The sequence below is a fragment of the Lygodium microphyllum genome, chromosome 9, assembly GCF_053477565.2.
Source record: "Lygodium microphyllum isolate KBCC chromosome 9, Lygodium_microphyllum_v1.1.10, whole genome shotgun sequence".
Taxonomy (NCBI): domain Eukaryota; kingdom Viridiplantae; phylum Streptophyta; class Polypodiopsida; order Schizaeales; family Lygodiaceae; genus Lygodium; species Lygodium microphyllum.
In genome coordinates this window covers 74,433,527-74,437,867 of record NC_141143.1, presented here as the reverse complement: position 1 = coordinate 74,437,867, position 4,341 = coordinate 74,433,527, and the positions used below count along the sequence as shown (strand labels likewise).

The 4,341-nt window shown below is 41.5% G+C and overlaps 1 pseudogene; it reads right to left on the bottom strand.

Annotated features, from left to right (window-relative positions):
- Nucleotides 1–3,543: 3,543 nt before the first annotated feature.
- LOC148031183 (phytepsin pseudogene) lies at nucleotides 3,544–3,896 on the bottom strand (annotated as a pseudogene).
- Between the last annotated feature and the right edge of the window lie 445 nt (nucleotides 3,897–4,341).

Sequence of the window (4,341 nt, the reverse complement as noted above, 5' to 3'; positions counted from 1 at the left end):
ATACTATGGTCATGATAATGCATGCCAAAATGAGACCTTCTCAAATGGTTCTTGCCAGTAGCAAGATGGTCTTATTCATGATAATCAGTATCATGAGAGTTGTGTTTGTAGCATCCCTTATCAAAGCAATGTCTATGAGCAGAGGCATGATGTTTCAGAGCAGCAGGAAAGTCTAACCCAGCTTGGAGGGATAAATCTCAAGATGGTGAAGATATTTGTATTGGTGCATTGTTAAAAAGCCTACCTATTGACTATAACAATGTATCAACTACATTAATCAACATGCCTAGTCCTAAACTAATTGACATTAAGGTCTCCCTACTAGAATAAGAAAATAAGATAAAATCCAAAGAAGAACCAAGCACCTCTAAAGATGAACAAATGTTATCTGTTGGTAACAGGTACAAGGGCAAGAAAGATCAGTTGTTATGTAACTTATGCAAAAGGATCAAGCACACAGAGAAATTTTATCATGCAAGGAAGAGGTATCAAAAGGCCTATCTAGCTGCTATTAAAGAAGAAGAAGACCATAAGGAGAAGGATAAGCCTCATCAGTCCTTCTACTCCTATTTTGAGAGACTTTTTTAGCCTTGTATATGCCTAGCCCTAATGCTTTTGGCATAAGCTTGTAAACTCCTCATATAATCTTGTACTATAGCCTCTGTATACTTTGTGAGGCCCATGTTACAATCTGTGGATGTCCACCATGTCTTTGATATCCACACTTAGCCTTTTCTGTGACAGCCTCCTCTAGTGTTTACCATGTTTATGGTGTGCCCACACTTTGTAGTAGGTGGTTGCTTGCTAAAGCCTCTACACAGTTTGTAATTTTTTGGTTGTGATTGAGGAGGGGTGTTGAGATATTGGCAATCGCACCCAGCTTAGCCTCTTTTTATGGAGTAGTGTGGGCTGTGGATGCAAAATCCCATATGCACAGTGGTAGAAAGTGCAGGCCAGTCTATTCCTATAAAGCATTGTACTTGCTCTCTTTTTCAATGCAATGTCATAGTACTTTTGTCCTTCCAGTAAAGTGTTTGTGCCATTGTCAACACACAATATTGTGTTTATGAGTCCAAGTGGTGCACAAATCGGATGCTGGACGCATACATAGCGAGCACCGAAAGGTTCCCAAGAATAAAGAACTCTATTGTAAGCTCAAAAATCAAGAGAATAGATTTGCACGACATGAAGCAAAAAGACCAATCAGATACAATCTCTCCCCATGCCTTGTGTGAGCACTCCACAAGGCATGTAATTTGAATACATGCTATCGCCTAGTGCTTCCCAATGCCCACTACAAGATATAGGCCTTATACCGACGTTAAAAGCAACAAAAATGTAAATAACAAAAATTTTCCCCGTCGTCGCAAAAAGCGTCGTTATTGGCGACGCCATAAAACAGTCGCTATCAGCATCCGTATTTGTGTCGGTATTAGTGCCACTGATACCGACACTGATACCAACGCTTTGCGATGCTAATAACGATGCCAATAACGACAGGTGCAATAAATTTGCGACGCTAATAGCGATGGTAACAAGGAAAAAAAAAATTTGTGGTAGAATATAGCAATGTGTGCTTTATTTGGGCTATACAAAATAGTTTCTGCACTGTGTACAATGCTCGTGTAAACAAAAACAAAATATACTGAAATCATAACACTGATACATGAAATAAATACATGATCGTATAATGAAAGCGACTGGTACAATCATGACAAGATATTACTACTACATAGAAAATGTCTACACAGATCAGGCAACCAAAAAAGAAAGGTATGTGAGCTCCAGGGATCCAAGGACGAGCTACATATCCTCGCCATCCGAAAGCTCGTCCCGCCGCAAAGGAGCATCGAACGGACTTTGCAAAAAAAGAAACAACACATCAGTCCACCATACAATAATGCATTCTAATTAAACATGATAACTACGGACAAGAAAGATGAGTGACTTACAGGGCCGTTGTCGAAGGGTTTTCGAAAGCAAAGTCGCAACCGCAGAGGTTCTTGAGAAATTCCAAGAAAGAAGATTCCTCAAATCCGAAGATCTTCAAATACAGGTGCTTACTTCCTTAGGTGTTAGAAGAGATTAAGATGATGACAATAAATCTCATGTCAGTGTTATACCTATCTCAATCCTCTCATAGCTGAAGACTTACTTGACCCTGTGTGCACCTTTACTGACAGGCTATGTGGAAGAAAGTATCTTGGGCACAGCCTCTTAGAGCATCAAAGATCCATCAGCACGATTAATGAATCACAAATACATTCAAGAAGAAATCAATGACATGATGTATCGCTCTTACAGAGTCAACGAGCATCCATACATCGCGTGCATCCATACATCAGACCTTTGCCTCATTACATTGCCTATACTTCTCTCTGATCGTAGGTAAAGCGTAGTTCTTAGTATTGCTCTGCAAATCGTACATGGTTTTTATGCATTCCTTCAATTCTGAGGCTCTGTCTCAAAAGCATAATCTGCATATACTTTTTATTGTATCTCTGGATCAATGAAGGATTGAACAACAGATCTGGAATCTTGAAATGGTTAGCTCCAATCCCAATTACTTGTCCATCAAGTAGCTCCTATGGTGTTGTCAGAATATTTGCATATGCAACCTCATCAAAGCTTGATTCTCAAGTTCTCCTTGGCATATTTCCTTTTGTTTTAAAGGGAAATCTTGGTCTGATCACAACTCCTATGTTTTCCAGTCATCCAAGGTTCCACATGGTCGACCTGATTGTAAATATCATCGATGACTTCATGGTAAGTCTTCAGTCTGTATTGTTCCTTGAAATTGTCAGACGACGGTATGTTCATGCATAGGACTTCCTCCAGAAATCAGAGAGGCATGAGGAAAAGCATGGCGGTCTCGCTGCAGGCCAAGGCTGATCGCTTAGGCGTAGATCAGAAGACACTGAACAGAGCAGCTGATAATAAGTACAATTACAGCAACTGTATTGGGAAATCATCAAAACATAATGATAGGCCAGTGGACGAAAACGATCAGTATGACGTTCATCAGGAGGCGGATGAGAAGATGAGGAGGATGAGAAGGACGAGGCTGAGCATGTAGTGTAGTGCTGATGATCAGAGCATAATTGCAGGCGATGGCCATGTGGGTATCGACGACTATGATGATGGTGATGATGATAGCTTTCCATAGGAGAGACATTGCCGATAGCAGCGATCGAGTCTTCCTTCTCGAACACCGAGCAGGTGTTATGGCCGACGCACCAGGTCCCGTGAGTGCTCCCCTCAACCTTGAGCTAAAAGTGGACGCCTTGTGGATGCAGGCAGTCTTTGATACATACTATGCAGTGTCGGCTTTTTCATCCCGATTGCAGATAGGGGCAATAATCCTTTCTCTGTTCCCCTCCTAGCAAAAGTTCGTCGTCCCCCTCTCCCCAAAGACAGTGATTCCCCTTTTTCCAGAAAAGCCTCTTTTTTCCCCCCAGGAAAGCGGGCCAATTTTATCATTAATCACACTTTTTTATATCGACCAAACCTCCTTCCAGTACGCTTGCAATTTTTGGGCTGAAATCCTTTGCTCTTTGGGAGCACATGCCAAACTATGCACATATCTTTTCTGGACTGATCTGCTGCTTAACCATTTCAATAATCATATCACCATATTGAGACACCATGGCCTTGCATTGCTGATTCATGACACCAGATGCTCCAATGGCCTCATTTATAGCTGTTATGATTCCCGTTGGCCCAGCCATCAAAGATGTTCCAGAATCAGCAATAGTAGCACAGCCATTGGCACAGAAACCTGTTGTCTTTCCACCTACGAGAAAGTCTCCCATATCAAACTGCCAGTAGCCTTTTCGTGTGACTGGCACGTAAGTATGTTGTCCAATGTAATGTCTAGGATCCATGCCACCAAAGATGAGCTCAATATACTACAGCCATGCCCAAAGAATGCCACATGCTTGAAGCCCGACCACATCTGTTATACATGTCCACAAGTGTATTGCCAACATGAAACTCATTATCTAGCCCCCTTTTTTATATCTCTACATGAAGTTCTCGGCTTGTATCTAAAGCTCCTATGATGCTACATGATTTCAGGCTGTAAACAAATGTACTAGCATCAGTAGAAATACCATCCAATTGTAGATGTTGGAAACATCCTCACAAAGCCCATAATCGGCATATCTTGAAATAAGTGTAGCCCATGAGATTGCATCTCGAGTTACCAGTCTACCAAAACTCCCTGTTCTTCTCCGTCTTCAGCATAGAATGAAAGAGCAAACATAACAACTAAGTATGTACAAAGTATCAAATCACACGCACAACTTTTGGGTGGTTTTCACACCTCGAATGCGCTGCAAT